Source organism: Cebus imitator, unplaced genomic scaffold, assembly GCF_001604975.1.
Source record: "Cebus imitator isolate Cc_AM_T3 unplaced genomic scaffold, Cebus_imitator-1.0 Scaffold284, whole genome shotgun sequence".
NCBI lineage: Eukaryota > Metazoa > Chordata > Mammalia > Primates > Cebidae > Cebus > Cebus imitator.
In genome coordinates, this window is record NW_016107599.1 from 2017571 (window position 1) to 2035029 (window position 17459).

Consider the following 17459-nt stretch of genomic DNA (forward strand, 5'->3'; position numbering starts at 1 on the left):
GAGCCGAGATCACACCACTGCACTCCAGCCTAGGTGACAGAGCTAGACTCTGTCTCAAAAAAAAAAAAAAAAGAATTACAAGAAAAAGAACTTGTTTTATAAAACTGTATCTAGATTAAGAAGGTTGTGGATGTAAAGGGCCTAGTATTGTGCCTAAAAAAAGAGAGATTACACAAATACACCACGACTCCTCTATAAACGGGAGAGCTGCCATAACCTCCCTGAGCCAATTTTGTCAAATATAAAAAGAAAACGTTATTACCTGATTCCCAGAGCTGTGAAAAAATTAAATTAGATGACCCACATGGAGGAATCTGGCTCATAGGAGATCCTCAATAGATGTTTGTTGAAGGGATTAGTGAACAAACAAACAAATGAACAATTCAGTAAATGCAGGCCCCAGCCCACAGATGGTCATGATGGAAATCCCACTGCCTGGAAGTCAGGGATGACATTCAACTCCCAGCTCTACGCTGGGTGACCTGGAGCAAGGCTGTGCACATCCCTGAACCCCAGTTTAATCGTAAATAAAAATGAGGATAGTAACACACAGCTCCAAGTGTTGGTGAGTCAACATTCTGGTTGTGATAACGTACTGTGGTTTTGTAAGATGGCACCATTGGGGGAAATTGGGCAAAGGGTATATAGGATCTCTCTGTATTATTTCTGACAATGCACATGGAGCTACCTACTATAGTCTCATATAAAAAGTCTAATTTTTTTAAAGGTTAGTGAGATTAAATGAGCTCTCTGTATCAAATAGGGAAACGTCTGGATACACACCTCTGCTGTCCCCATTAGCAAGCTCATACTTCCTCAGGGCATTTGGCCATGGTCCCCATAGCCAGAGGCAGCTAGCTGTACCATGAGTTAATGGGGCTTCAGCTTCAAGCCCCTTCCATGGCCCTCTATCTGATTTTGCATTTTTAATTTTGTTTTCTTTTTCTTAAATAGGAAGCCCCAAACTGCATGACCTTCAGGTCACCAAAGCCTGACCGCAGAAATCATGGCAGTAACCCTCCCAGGCGAGACACTAAGATTAAAATGACATTGCTACAAGACCTCTGTGACATTCTAATGGCAAGACTCTCACCCTGCACGGAGAGGAGGTGCCATCCCTTTGTGAATATGCAGATCCCACAATGGACTACACACCGCAACCCCATCCTCAACAGACTTCAAAAATACACACGCATAGAGGAGTATGAACAAAATTAAATTTTTAAAAAAGGAAACCGTAGTCTCCCAACATGTGTTGTGTCTGCCCAGGATCTAAATGGTTCACGAGTATATTACATGTGTATGACTCAACCCAAGTCCCCAACTCCAGTGCTCACACTCTCAAGGATGACGCCCCACTCCCTCCTGCCCTTTCCCCAAAACAATTCCCTAAAGAGCCTTTTGTGCACACAAAAATCACCTTGGCTTTGGGAGGCCGAAGAGGGCGGATCACAAGGTCAAGAGATCAAGACCATGGTGAAGCCCCATCTCTACCAAAAAAGAAAAATACAAAAATTAGCTGGGTGTGGTAGCACGCACCTGTGGTCCCAGCTAATCGGGAGGCTGAGGCAGGAGAATTGCTTGAACCCAGGAGGTGGAGGTTGTAGTGAGCCGAGATCTCACCACTGCACTCCAGCCTAGCGCCTGGCAACAGAGCAAGACTCTGTCTCAAAAAAAAAAAAAAATCACCTTGGAAGGAACCAAAATCACATCATCTTCCAACAAGAGGCATAACACCCTTCGAAAGGCATGTCAAAATCCGGAGTGGGGGAGATTGGAGAACTCATGTTTCTCAAAAGTAGGCATGGGTTTAACAGAAGCTGAGAAACACTGACCTAGTCCAAGCCTTCATTCTACAGAGGAGAGTACAGCCCAGAGGAGATTAAGAAAGGGCCTTATGGGCCGGGCACAGTGGCTCACACCTGTAATCCCAGCACATTGGGAGGCCGCAGCAGGAGGATCACAAGGTCAGGAGTTCAAGACCAGCCTGACCAATATGGTGAAACCCCATCTCTACTAAAAATACAAAAATTAGCCAGGCATGGTGGCACACGCCTATAGTTCCAGCTACTCAGGAGGCTAAGGCAGGAGAATCACTTGAACCTGGGACACAGAGATTACAGTGAGCTGAGATCGTGCCACTGCACTCCAGCCTGGCTGACAGAGCGAGACTCCATCTCAAAAAAAAAAGGGAAAAAGAAAAAAACAAAAAAATAAAATAAATTTTAAAAATTTTAAAAAAGAAAGGGCCTTATTTTTAAAGTATCATCTCGGCTGGGCACAGTGGCTCACACCTGTAATCCCAGCACTTTGGGAGGCCCAGGAGGGAGGATCACTTGAGGTCAGGAGTTTGAGACCAGNTTTTTTGAGATGGAGTCTCACTCTGTCACCCAGGCTGGAGTATAATGGCACAATCTCGGCTCACTGCAACCTCCACCTCCCAGGTTCACACCATTCTTTTGCCTCAGCCTCCTGAGTAGCTGGGAGTACAGGCACATGCCACCGTGCCCAGCTAATTTTTGTATTTTTAGTAGAGACAGGGTTTCAGCATCTTGGCCAGGCTGGTCCCGAACTCCTGACCTCGTGATCCACCTGCCTCAGCCTCCCAAAGTGCTAGGATTACAGGCGTGAGCAGCCACGCTCAGCCTTAACTTTTGTATTTTTCATACAGACAGAGTTTCACCATGTTGGCCAGGCTGATCTCGAACTCCTGACCTCAGGTGATTCTCTGGCCTTGGCCTCCCAAAGTGCTGGGATTACAGGCCTGAGCCACTGGGCCTGGCTGAAAGAATTTCTTTTGAGGTATGATGAAGCATACGATAGCTTCAGGAATGGCTTGTTTTTCTTGTGGTGGGGGGACCTATTCCCACTCTGTTGCCCAGGATGGAGTACAGTGGAGCCATTTCAGCTCACTGCAACCTCTACCTCCTGGGTTCAAGTAATTCTCCTGCCTCAGCCCCCCTAGTAGCTGGGACTACAGGCATGCACTACCACACCCATCTAATTTTTGTATTTTTAGTAGAGACAGGGTTTCAGCATGTTGGCAGGTGGACCTTGAACTTCTGACCTCAAGTGATCCACCCGCCTCCGCCTTCCAAAGTGCTTGGATTACAGGCATGAGCCACCATACCCAGCCCATATTCATCTTTTGTATAATCATTCAAAAGTGTCTGTTTTAGTTTCCTAGGACTGCTGTAACAAACTACCATAAATCTAATGGCTTAGCACAATCAAAATGTTTTCTCCCCATTCTGGAGGCCAGAAGTCTGAAATCAGGGTCTAAGCTCCCTTCAAAGGCCCTAGGGAAGTATCTTTTCTTGCCTCTTCTAGCTTCTAGTGTCCCAGGTATTCCTTAGCTTCTAGTGGCATAACTCCAAGTCTCTGCCTCCGTCTTCAGAAGGCTTTCTCCATCTGTCTCTCTTCTATGTGTCCCTTATAAAGGCACTTTTAATTAGATTTAGGGCCCAACTGAATAATTCAGGATGATCTCCTCTAGATCCTTAATCGTTATACTTACAAAGGCCTATTTTTCCAAATTAAATCACAATCATGGGTTCTAGAACATGAACATATCTCTTTGGGGGCCATTATTCTACTCACTACAGTGCCCTTCATTTCTGAATTCCAAACTCAGCATTGCAATGAATATAGCAGTAGCTCTTACTCATCAAACACATTATTTATTTTCATTTGCTCAAGCAGATTTCAACCAAGCTATTTATTAAGCAGTTATATGCTAAGACAGCTAGATAGCCACGTGCACAAAAATGAAATTAAAACTTTACCTCACACATATACCAAAGTTACATGAAAATGAATCAGATACCTAAACACAGAAGAAAATATAGATGTAAATTTCTGTGACTTTCGATTTGGCAATAGTTTCTTAGATATAACACATAAAGCACAAGTGACCAAAGAAAAAGGAGATAAATTGGACATCAAAATTTAAAACTTTTGTACTTTAAAAGGCACCATAAAGAAAGTGAAAAAACGACACAAGGAATGGGAAGAACTTGGCAAACTGTATATCTAATAAGAATCTAGTATCCAGAATGTATCAAGAACTTCAAAAATTCAACACTGAAGGCCGGGGATGGGATGGCTTATGCCTGTAATCTCAGCACTCGGAGAGGCTCAGGCAGGAGGATTGTTTCGGCCCCAAGAGTTCAACACAAACCTGGGTAACATTGAGACCTTGTCTCTATTTTCTTTAAAAAAAAAAAAATAAACAGGCCTGAGCAACAAGAGCGAAACTCCGTCTCAAAAAAAAAAAAAAAAATACAAAAATTAGCCAGGAGTAATGGCATACACCTGCAGTCCCAGCTACTCTGGAGGCTGAGGCAGGAGAACTGCTTGAACTTGGGACGCAAAGGTTGCAGTGAACCAACGTTGTACCACTGCACTCCAGGCTGGGTGACAGAGTGAGACTCCATCTCAAAAAAATAAAAAAAAATAACTTTAAAATAAAAAGTATTATCTCATCTAAACAGCAGCATAATCAGCCAGGCACAGTGGCTAACTCCTGTAATCCCAGCACTTTTGAGAGGCCGAGGTGGGCAGATCACTTGAGGTCAGGAGTTGGAGATCGGCCTGGCCAACATGGCAAAACCCCATCTCTACTAAAAATACAAAAAAAATTAGCCAGGCGTGGTGGCGCATGCCTGTAATCCCAGCTACTCAGGAGGCTGAGGCAGGAGAATCACTTGAACCTGGGAGGCAGGGGTTGCAGTGAGCTGAGATGGCGCCACTGCACTCCAGCCTGGACAACAAGAGCGAAACTCCATCTCAAAAAAGATCAAAAAACAGTATCGTCTCATCACCACAACGAGCAAGCCCTGGACACTACTAAATGAATAAAATGGTATTTAGGGTCCCAGAGCACAAGTTTTTTAAAAAAGAAGAAAAGAAACAAAAGGCATACAAGGCCCTTTCCATGTAATACCATACAGTGGAATTTTACCAAGTTATTAAATATATTTTTGTCCAACATTATGGTTAGGCGTACATGTAAAAATTCAGAATTTAAAATAATAGAAATTTAACCTTTTAGTTTTTTTTTTTTAATCTCAAAAGGCATCAATTTTTTTCATTTTTTAAAAATTTTTCTAAGTATAGTTTTTCCTAATTCAAAAATGTGCTTGTGAGCATTCTGTGGCAGGCACTACACAGGCATGGAGTTCTCCCAAATCTCTATTGTTAACATATGCACAAATGACACACAGGCCCAAAGCCACCCACGTGCAAGCTCAAGTGAATGAAATGTAAAGCAGCATGGCACAGGTTCTTAGCAAAACATGTGCTGCTATCCAACAAGCGGTGCGCGAGCAGGGAACCCTCATGCCAAGCATCACATCCACCAAACCGGGCTCGTGGCTCTAGCACTGGCAATCATGCTACACGACCATATGCAATCCGCATAATTTCACTGAGGTTTAGCTTTCTCTTCTGTGAAAGGCTACAGTGGAAACTACTGATGCATAATATTCATCATTCACACACCCAACATTTAGTGAGGACTTTCCACATGCAAGCCTCCGTAGAGATGAAACGACATGACGTGCACCATGCTAGAGACCTGGGTGACCTCACAGATAAAAACATATTCATTAATAGAGTTAACATCATAAGATGTTACTTCTCCCCAACTTGATATATAGATTCTAAATAATTCCAGTTAGAATCTCTACCAGATTTTTTTTTTTTTGAGATAAAATCTGGGGTGCAGCAGTGGCATGATCTCGGCTCACTGCAACCTCCACCTCCTGGGTTCTAGTGATTCTCCTGCCTCAGCCTCCCAAGTAGCTGGGATTACAGGTGTGCACCACCGTGCCTGGCTTCTACCAGATTTTTGATGGAATGTAACAAGCTAATTTATGGTCAAGAATACCTAAGAGGCCAGCACAGTGGCTCATACCTGTAAACCCAGCATTTTGGGAGGCTGAGTTAGGCAGATTGCTTGATCCCAGAAGTTCAAGACCAACCTGGGCAACATGACAAAACCCCATTTTGACAAAAAATGCAAAAATTAGCCAGGTGTGGGCACATATCTGTAGTCCCAGCTACTTGGGGGGGCAGGGGGGGGAGCTGAGGCAGGAGAATCACTTGAGCCTGGGAGGTCGAAGGTACAGTGAGCCGAGATCACACCACTGCACTCCAGCCTAGGTGACAGAGCTAGACTCTGTCTCAAAGAAAAAAAACCTAACAAACTCCTAAAATACCACCACCAGAAAAGGCATTTGTCTCCTAAGACAGCAAAACCAGGTAAAATTGCTAATGGCGCAGAGGGTCTCTTTTTATGGTGATTCAAATGTTCTAAAATTGATTGTGGGGATAGTTGTGCAGCTTGCTCTGTGAACATATCTAAAACCACTAAACTGACTGGACATGATGGCTCATGCCTATAATTCTGGCACTTTGGGAGGCTGAGGCAGGCAAATCACTTGAGCCCAGGAGTTTGAAACCAGTCTGGACAACATGATGAAACCCCATTTCTACAAAAAAAGTATAAAAACCAAAAAAAATTAGCCATGCTGGTGGCACATGCCTGTAGTCCCAGCTTCTCAAGAGGCTGAGGTAGAGGATCGCTTGAGCCTGGGAGGTAGAGGTTGCAGTGAGCTGAGATCGCACCACTGTACTCTAGCCTGGGTGATAAAGCAAGACTCTGTCTCAAAAATAAACAACGAAACCATTGTACATTTAAATCAGTAAGCTGTATGATACATAAATTACATCTCAATAAGGCTGGAAAAAAAGAGCAGGTCAAAAGTTACAGTCAGCATGGTATATGCACAGGAATAAATATACTAATGGAATGTAACCAAGCCCAGAACTAGACCCACACATACAAGGAAATGTGAAGTAAAGCAGAGTTGCCACTGTAGAGCAATAGGAAAAGGAATAAATAATACTGGGACATGAGTAAGAAAAAGATATGTAATCCAACAGAAGTATGTGCAAAATACTCCACTAGACATCTCTGAAGAGGAAACTCAGATAGCCAATATGTCTACAGAAAGTTGTGCCCACCTCAACGGCAGAAAAACGCAATTAAAACTACAGTGATATAAAATGCAATAAAAAATATACAAAAAGTAAGCTATTAGCATGAAACTTGCCACTAATTTTTGAGTCAACATGTCATAAAACGTCATAAAGTATTTGGTACACTAAAAATAAAAATAAAATAATAAAAATAATAAAATAAAATAAAACTACAGTGATAAACCATGTCACACCCACCAGGCTGACAAAAATTTTTTTTTTTTTGTGATGGAAATACACATAAAATGTACCTTCTTTTTTTTTGAGACAGAGTCTCTCTCTGTCACCAGGCTGGAGTGCACCGGCACAATCTCGGCTCACTGCCATCTCCGACTTCCAGGTTCAAGCAATTCTCCTGCCTTAACCTCCCAAGTAGCTGAGAATACAGGCACGTGCCACCATGCCTGGCTACTTTTTTTGGTTTTTTTTGTATTTTTGTACAGACGGGGTTTAGCAGAGACCATCGAAGCCAGGATGATCTCAATCTCTTGACCTTGTGATCCTCCCACCTCGGCCTCCCAAAGTGTTGGGATTACAGGCATAAGCCACTACGCCCGGCCGAAATGCACCATTTTTAAATTTACGGTTCTGGTGCATTAGTACATTCACACTGCTGTATGATTGCCATCAATCTCCAGAACCTCTTCCTTACGAAACTGAAACTCTGTACCTTCTGAACCTAACTCCTCACCCCCTGCCGCAGTCCCTGGCCACCACTATTCTACTTTGTTTCTACACATTTGACTACTCTAGGGCCCTCAAGTTAAGTGGAATCACACAACACAGTATCTGTTCCTTGGTAACTGGCTTATTTCACATAGCAGAATGCCTTCCAGGTTCATCCATGCTGAGCACGTCTGAGGATTTCCTCCCTCTTTAATGTAGAATAATATTTCATTATATGCGTGTACCATATTTTGTTTACTCATCCATCGATGAACACTTGATAATATTCCATTATATGCATGTGCCATATTTTGTATACTCATCCATCGATGAACACTTGCTTCTACTTTTGACTATTGTGAATAATATCACTACAAGTGTAGATGTACCGATAAAAATTGTTTAAGTCTGAAAAACACCAAGTTTGCAAAGGCATAGATCAAAGGTAACTCTCCTATACAATGGGTGGGATTATAGATTGGTACATGCACTTTGGAAATCAATTTGGCATTATAAAAAGGTGAGCATGTTAGGCCGGACACAGTGGCTCATGCCTGTAATCCCAGCACTTTGGGAGACCGAGGTGGGCAGATCACCTCAGGTCAGGAGTTCGAGACTAGCCTCCCCAACATGGTGAAACACCATCTCTACTGAATATATAAAAATTAGCTAGGCTTGGTGGCATGCGCCTGTTATCCCAGCTACTTGGGAGGCTGAGGCAGGAGAATCACTTCAAACCAGGAGGTGGAGGTTGTGGTGAGCTGAGATCATCCAGCCTGGGCAACAGAGAAAGACTCTCTCTCTCCAAAAAATATGTGCATATTCCCCAGGTGACATAAAAAGGTTCACAGAAGCAAAAATTAGGACAATACAAATGTTCACCATCAGAATGATAAATGAATCATGGTCCTTCTAACACAATGGAATACTATAGAGCAGCAAAAATAACTGACCCAAGCTACAATGTGGGAACATGACTGAATCTCAAGAGCCGGATAAGCAAGGGCACTGTATTAGTCTGTTCTCACTATCATAAAGAACTGCCCGAGACGAGGTAATTTATAAAGGAAAGAGGTTTAATTGACTCACAGTTCCACATGTCTCGGGAAGCCTCAGGAAGCTTACAATCATGATGGAAAGCAAAGGGGAAGCAAGGCACCTTTTTCACTAGGCGGCAGGAGGGAGAATGCACACAGAAGAAACTACCAAACACATAAAACCATCAGATCAGCCGAGTACAGTGGCTCATGCCTGAATTCCCAGCACTTTGGGAGGCGGAGGCGGGCGGATCACAAGGTCAGGAGATGGAGACCATCCTGGCTAACACGGTGAAACCTTGTCTCTACTAAAAATACAAAATATTAGCCAAGCATGGTGGCACACACCTGTAGTCCCAGCCACTCGGGAGGCTGAGGCAGGAGAACCTCTTGAACATTGGAGGCGGAGGTTGCAGTGAGCTGAGTTTGCGCCACTGCACTCCAGCCTGGGCAACAGAGCGAGACTCCGTCTCAAAAATCAATAAATAAGAAATAAATAAACAAAAAAATATATTAACTATTATCTTTATCATTTTCTTTCTAAGTCATGAAATTCCTCAGTTTTGGGTGTTTAAACATTCACTTTTTTTTTTTTTTTTTTACAGAGTGTCACTGTGTCTCCCAGGCTGGAGTGCAGCGGCGCCATCTCAGCTCACTGTAACCTCCGCCTCCCAGGTTTAAGCGATTGTCTGTCTCAGTCTCCCCAGGAGCTAGGATTACAGGCACTTGCTACCACGCCTGGCTAATTTTTTTGTATTTTTAGTAGAGACAGGGTTTTCTCATCTTGGCCAGGCTGGTCTTGAACTCCTGACCTTGTGATCCACCCGCCTCAGCCTCCCAAAGTGCTGGGATTACAGGCATGAGCCACTGTACCTGGTCAACATTCACTTTTTTAATAAAATGATGGTGACAATAGATGGTGGTTGTTTTTCAATTATCCTTTCTGGACAAAAATTAAAATGGACAACCCTATTATTCACTTTTTAGCTTTTTGGATTTTATTAGTCTATGAAATCTAAACAACTAGGTCACCCTAGACCAAATGAACCCCTGGGTCCCTTTCACTTCTAACTTGGCCCTGAGATACACAGGAGCAGCCGCACCCACGCCATGGTGCAGACCATGAGTATGCCACTGCACTCCAGCCTGGGTGGCAGAGCAAGAGCCCATCTCTAAAAATTTAATTGGTCATGGCCAGGTCCGGTGGCTCACGACTGTAATCCCAGCACTTTCAGAGGCCAAGGCAGGAGCATCACTTTGGCCCAGGAGTTCCACACCAGTGTGGACAACATAGGGAGACCCCATCTCAAAAAAAAAAAATCAGCTGGGTGTGGTGGCCAACAACTGTGGTGCTATTGCTCTCCAGTCTGGGCAACAGAGCGAGATACTGTCTCAAAAATAAATACAATTTAAAATGTAAAAATTACATAAATTTTAAAATGATATGACAAAGATCAGCAAAAACTTCAATTAAAAAAAAAAAGGTCAGGCACGGTGACTCATGCCTGTAATCCCAGGGCAGATCACCTGAGGTCACGAGTTCCAGACAGGCCTGGCCAACATGGTGAAACACCATCTCTACTAAAAAATACAAAAGCCTGTAATCCCAGCACGTTGGGAGGCCAAGGCGGGTGAATCACCTAAGGTCAAGAGTTTGAGATCAGCCTGGCCAACATTGTGAAACCCCATCTCTATCAAAAAAAATACAAAAATTAGCCAGGCATGGTAGCACATGCCTATAATCCCAGCTACTCAGAAGGCTGAGGCAGGAGAACAGTTTGAACCTGGAAGGCAGAGGTTGCGGTGAGCTGAGATCCCACCATTACACTCCAGCCTGGGCAACAGAGCAGAACTGCATCTCAAAAATACAAAAAAATTAGCTGGGTGTGGTGGCAGGTGCTTGTAATCCCAGCTATTCAGGAGACTGAGGCAGCAGAATCACTTGAACCCAGGAGGTCCTGGAGGTTTCAGTGAGCTGAGATCATGCCACTGCACCCCAGCCTGGGGGACAAGAGCAAGACTCTGTCTCAAAAAACAAACAAAAAACAACACCTGACCTCATACCAGTAATCTCAGCACTTTGGGAGGCCGAATTAGGTGGATCACCTAAGGTCGGGAGTTCGAGACCAGCTTGGTCAACATGGCAAAACCCTTTCTATATTAAAAATACAAAAATTAGCTGGGTGTGGTGACACACACCTGTAATTCCAGCTACTTGGGAGGCTGAGACACAGGAATTGCTTGAACCTGGGGAAGAGGAGGTTGCAGTGAACTGAGATCACACCACTGCACTCCAGCCTGGGTGACAGACTAAGACTATTAAGAAAAAAAAAAAAAGACGCCTGCTACTGAGCCAGTTCTGGTATCTGAGACTAAGCTAATACAGGTATTAAAACAGCAAAAATACGTATCTTCAACTTGGTAGTTTCTCCATAGAGTTACCATAAAACCAGCAATCCAAGAGATCTGAAAACATGTGTGCATGCCAAAAACTTGTACAGGAATGTTCAGAGCAGCATTATTCCTCTTTTTTTGAGATGCAGTCTCACTCTGTTGCCCAGGCTGGAGAGTGCAGTGGCAGGATTTCAGTTCACCTCAACCTCCACCTCCCAGGTTCAAGCGATTCTCATGCCTCAGCCTCCAGAGTAGCTGGGACTACAGCAATACCTGGCTAATTTTTGTATTTTTAGAGACTGGGTTTCGCCATATTGTCCAGGCTGGTCTCAAACTCCTGATCTCAGGTGATCCACCCGCCTCAGCCTCCCAAAGTGTTGAGATTACAGGCACAGCATTATTCTTAATAGCTAAGGAGTGAAAACAACATGAATGTCCATCAACTGCCTGGTACACAAAATGTTAAATCCATATAATGGAATATTATTCAGCCACAAAAAGGAACAAAGTACTGATGTAGGCCACAACAGGAGTAAATTTTGAAAGCACTGTGGTGAGTGAAAGAAGCCATATAGAAAAGGCCACATGTTGTATGATTCCATTAGTATGAAATGCCCTGAATATGCAAATCTATAAATACAGAAAGTAAATTGGTGACCGCCAGGGGCTGTGGGAGTGGAGAACGAGGAGTGACTGCTAATGGGTATGGAATTTCTTTCTGGGATGATGAAAATATTCTGGAATGCCAATGGTTACACATACACTAAAAATCACTGAATTGTACACTTTAAAGCAGTGGATTTTATGGCAGGTCGATGGCTCAATGAAACTGTTAATGACACATTATATTTCTGAAACATTTATTGTTTACGTGTTTCCAGACAACTATTTCTCCCTCTGCACTACTAGTCTTCTACACAATTAAAAAAAAAAAAAAAAAAAAAAAAAAAAAAAAAAAAAAAAAAAAAAAAAAAAAAGAACAAACACACAACAAAACCTAGCCAGATCTTGAGGACAGCAATATTCCTGGGTCTCCAAGATCATGCCCCATCCCTGCCCCGTGCTTTGTTTCATGTTAACAAATAAAGCTGGGCTGGACTAGGAAGTAGCTATTGCTACCTTAGAAACACTGGACAGTCACTAGTTTAAACTGGGGGTGTGGGGGATGGAAAAGAAGTCACTGTCCCATACCTTCCTACTGGGCCACGCTTCCTCTCTCTATAAAAACATTTGAAGACAGACAACGCATCCTAACACTGGAAAACTTTTGGTTAACAGACATTCACGCTGGGAAGGTCCGTGAGGGTGGAGGGACTTGGGGTGGGCTGACAGGGAGAAGACCCAGACCAGCAGACTGACCTCCTCCTCCCAGGCTTTCCTGGGAGAAGTTGAAGTTGACAGCGTGCTTATCCTGAGCAACGCCTGACCCCGCCCAGCTAGGTCGGAGGCACTTTGCATCTAGGAGACAGGAGGGAAAGGGCTAGTGGAGAAGCCTGGGATCGCAGGGCGGGGAAAGCGCCGGGGACGTGGGCTGGGCGGGCCCCCAGGCCACAGCCGCGTGTCCCAGACTCCGCAGGCTCCAGGGGGCGTAGCCAGGCCCAGGGTCTGGGGCTCCGGCGCAGGGGACGGCCCCGGAGGGGAAGCCAGGCGGAGACAGCTCCGACGCGCACAGGGGAAGGGGACCCCGCCGCGGGCTCGCAGAGCAGAGCCCGCCTGGGCGGCAGGTGTGGGCCGGGTCCCGGACAGGTGTCCGCCGGGTCTTCAGTGGGTGTGGACACGGCCTTAGACAGGTGTAAGCAGGGCGCCAACAGGGGCGAAGGCGCCTCGAGCAGGCGCACGCTGAACCCCGGTCACGGTCAGACAGCGGACCCTGACAGGTGTGGCGGGCTCGGCCCGGACAGGTGAGGGCTGAGCGAGCCCCTCCGCGGGACGCGCCGACTCCACGCCGGCCGCGCAGCCCTCCCCGCAGCCGGCCCGGATTCCCTAACCGGGAGCCCCCCCCCACGCTTTACACTTACACAGCCGGTGGCCCCGGGCCCGGAGCGGGAGCCCACGACCTGGTGGGCAGCGGGACCGAGCAGCCTCTGCGGCCACTTCCCCGGCTCGGGACTGGCGCTTCCTACTGGCGGCTGAGCCGGCGCTGCTCCTGCGCGTGCGCGGAGGGCGAGCCCGGGCCTGCGATCCGCCCCGGGTTTTACGAGACACAGGAGGGAAGCTAGGGAGGAGGAGGGAGGGAAGCGCGGAGAGGGAGGAGGAGCGGAGGTGAGAAGCTGGGACTGGGAGGGAGGGGACAGGGAATGGGAAGAGGTGGAGGGAGGGAGGAGGAAGGTGAGAAAAAGGAGGGGAGAAAGAAAGAGGGAGGAGGAGGAAGGAAAGGGAGGGAGATGGAGGGAGGAGGGATGAGAGAGGGAGGGAGGAAGGACCGGAGCAGGAAAGCGGAGACGGGGAGGAAAGATTCTGCACCTGGGGTGGCGCAGCTGGAAGGAGGCGCCAGTCCTGTCCACGTCGCTTACCAGTCCCTCAGGGCGCGCAGCTCAAATTTCACTTCCTCCGTGAAGCTCCGGGGTGGAGGCCCCGCGGAAGCCCACTGCAGATCCCCTCTGCGCGCCCCCCGGGTCCCCCACAGGGGTGCCCCCCCTTTTCAGGTTGGGTGACCGTGGCGCGCGCGGCCTGGGAGCGCCCCCAGGATCGCAGGGACCGGGAGGCAGGTGAGGTGCGAGCCCAAGCCTGGGCCGGCTGCCCCTGGTGTGACGCGCCAACATGATCCCCACCTGGCACCTCTGCACTCCCGACTTTCAGGGCCCCAACAATCCATCCACTTTATGAAGGGTTCCAAACAGGCTACAGTGGGTAGGCCAGCTGTCGTTAGTTCAGGGCCTAGGCGCCATGCTTGCTAAGTGCGGGCGGAAGCCATTTAAGGATTTAAACCCCTCTGGGTTCAAAAATAAAGCTGAAGATGAGGGAGACTTACAGACTTCAAATGCCCAACACAAGAGGGATTAGCAACGGCATCCGCAGGGAGGATCCAGAACAGAGTCGCTCTGTTATGTATGTTCAATGTTCTGTGTGAACCTTTTAACGTGCATGTATTTCTTTTTCAGTTAAAAAATCCTGGCTGGGCGCTGTGGCTTCCACCTATAATCCCAGCACTTTGGGAGGCCAAGTCGGGTGGATCACTTGAGGTTAGGAGTTCAAGATCAGCCTGGCCAACATGATGAAACCCATCTCTACCAAAAAATTAGCCGGGTGTGCTGGCTTGCACCTGTAATCCCAGCTACTTGGGAGGCTGAGGCAGGAGAGTCGCTTGAACCCGGGAGACAAAGGTTGCAGTGAGTCAAGATCATGCCATTGCACTCCAGCCTGGGCAACAAGAGCAAAACTCCCTCTCAAACAAACAAAAATACTAAAAAGGGTCAGGTGCAGTGGCTCACACCTGTAACCCCAGCAGTTTGGGAGGCCAAGGCTGGCAGGTCACCTGAGGTCAGGAGTTCAAGAACAGCCCGGCCAACATGGTGAAACCATGTCTCTACTAAAAATACAAAAATTAGCCAGGTGTTGTTGGTGCGTGCCTGTAATCCCAGCTACTCGGGAGGCTGAGGCAGGAGAATCATGCAGGAGAATGGTGCCATTGCATTCCGGCCCCAGCAACAGAGCAAGACTCCATCTCAAGAAAATAAAAGAGGACAGGAGTGGTTCCCTCAGCATATACAGCAGCAAGGGGAAAATGGCCTGAGCCAGCACTTTTCCTTTAAGCCAGTAGGCACTTACCCACTCAGGGCTATGTGACCAGGGCTGTTTTATTATTCATATGTTTTATAAAATAAGATATTATCCCTCATCCCTGCTCAGGGCTAGTGGAAAACCAATTTAGTTTTTATTGAATTGTTTTCTACAGAGTCAGAATGAGTTACAAATAAAACACATCTTTAGGGCAAAATAAAGCCGATTTCCAGCAAGCCAGACAGCCAGGGAATTTTCAACAGAGGTGCCCAGGGGCTGAGGAAGAATGTCTCCCAGACAACACAAAAACTGCCCAGTGAGGCTGTCCCATGCTGTTTTGACTGCATGGAGGCTGTATGCAGTAGCTCATGCCTGTAATCTCAGCACTTTGGGATCGCTTGAGTCCAGGAGTTCAAGACCAGCCTGGACGACATAGGGAAACTCTATCTCTTGAGGAAAAAAAACCACCAAAATTAGTTGGGCAGGATGGCACAAAACTGTAGTCACAGCTACTCGGGAGACTGAGGCAAGAGGGTCATTTGAGTCTAGCCAAGTTGAAGCTGCAGTAAGCCATGATCACTCCAGCCTGGGAGAGAGAGCAAGACCCTGTCTCAAAAATTTATTATTTTTTTTAATGAATAAAGAGTATATGGGGTTAACAGAGAATACAGAAAAGATACATTTAAAAGGCCACCACTAATGGACATCTGAGAGCAGAAACTAGGCTCCAAGCTTACCCCAGAAGATCCAGGCAAGGGATCTATTTTTAGTGCTGAGGTCCAGCAAGGATACCCTACTTGGCTGGGTCACTCAAGTGGCTGGTGCTATTTAGGGATTCAAATCCAGGGCTGTCAGACCCCACAGACTGTACTCTTTGCATAGGTCTTTTCTTATTCTTGCTGTGAGTAGAGAAGGCAAGCAACTTGGAAAGCAAGATTGAAAGCTGGCAAAAGGAAACATTGCTTATTTACAACGTGCACACTTCTATCAATTTATGTTGTTGTCTCAGCAAATCCGTGGGGGAAGGAGTAGGGGGGACGATTACTCTGCATTTTTACCAATGAGAAAACTGAGGCTCAGAGAGTGTAAAAGCCTGCCACAGCCCAGACAGGACAATCAAATGAGAACATCCAAAGCAGTGCCAGAGCTGTCTAGGGCCTGGGGCTGTGCTCCTTTAGCAGCTTTAGTATTTCCTAAGCATCTCCTCTGAATGGTGACAATTCAAAGAATACACAAAGCCTGCCCTCAAGGAGTTTACAGACATGTAAGGTTGGAAGGAATCTCTAAAATAATCAGGTCCAACCTTATACTCACACTCTCTCCCTTCTATAAAAGCCCTAACAGGCAGAAGGCTTTGATGATGTGGCTGTCTTAGTCGCTTTGGGCAGATATAACAAATTACTAGAAACTTAAACAATACTGAAATCAGGGGGCCAGCACGGGTAGGGTCTGGTGAGGGTTGTCTTCTGAGTGGCAGATGGCTGGCTTCTTGTATTTTCACTTGACTTATAGAGAGCAAACTAGCTGTCTGTTCTCTTCTTAGAAGGGCACAAATCCCATTCATGGGGGTTCTGCCCTTATGCCTTGATTACCTGCCAAAGGCCCCGCATCCATATACGATCATATTGAGGAACAAATTTAAACATAAATTTGGGAGGAAGATGAACATTCGGTTCATAACAAACTCTACCAGAAAATTCTCCAGTAAACTCAGCCAGAATCTGCTTCCCTGACAAATCCAATCAGGGGGTCTCAAAAATTAGGACCATGCTGGCCGAGGCATCTCATGCCTGTAATCCCAGCATTTTGGGAAGCCAAGGTGGGAGGATCGTTTGATCCCAGGAGCTTGAGATGAGCCCAAGTAACATGGTAAGACCCGATCTCTACACAAAATTTTAAAAATAGCCGGCATGGTGGTAGACACCTGTAGTCCCAGCTACTTGGGATGCTGAGGTGAGAGAAGATTGCTTGAGCTCAGGAAGTGGAGGCTGTAGTGAGCTTGATCATGCCACTGCACTCCAGCCTTGGGGAGAGAGCGAGACTCTGTCTCAAAAACAAACAAAACCCCTTCACCTTATAACTAGACTGTTTCAGCCAGCTATAAACAACCACAGGTCTCCTCCCCTCAATGGGCCAAAGTCACACCACTAATGAGGGAGGAAGCTCCGATTCAACCTTAAGATAAGCACCAAAGCTCATTTTAAACCTCACAGCCCTCTGCAAGATAACTATACAGATACTCCTGGATTTGTGATGGGTTGCTTCCCGATAAACCCATCATAAAGTCGAAAAATTCTAAGTCGAGCCACCCTAAGTTAGGGACGCCTGCACCAAGCTTTCAAAGGTGAATGTAAAGTGGAAGAAGGGGTTCAGTGATTGAGCAGCTAGCCAGGATTCCACGTCAGGCCTTTCCGTGTTCAACAGCTGCTTTCAGAGGTGTGGAACCCTCGGAGAGAGTCCCTGGGGTAAGATGGGCTGAGCGTCGCCGCCTTCTGCCTGGACACCAGCCTTGAGAGAAGAGAGGCGATAAGGTGCAAAGGAAGAAAGGCGGGGACGCCGCGGTGTCAGCCGAAGCGTGGGCTCCTTAAGGACAGGGTT

General features: G+C 46.4%; 1 protein-coding gene across 3 annotated transcripts in view; it reads right to left on the reverse strand.

Moving 5' to 3' along the window:
• The window catches only part of TRAPPC9 (trafficking protein particle complex 9), a 715201-nt gene extending 701906 nt beyond the window's left edge, over window positions 1-13295 (reverse strand). For 2 of the 3 annotated variants that reach the window (XM_017501725.2, XM_017501724.2), the window contains exon 1: window positions 13160-13295. The gene's annotated coding sequence lies outside the window, so the exon portion shown is untranslated. The remainder of the gene's footprint in view (window positions 1-13159) is intronic. The other variant, XM_037728923.1, reaches the window with a different exon arrangement.
• Window positions 13296-17459: the final 4164 nt, after the last annotated feature.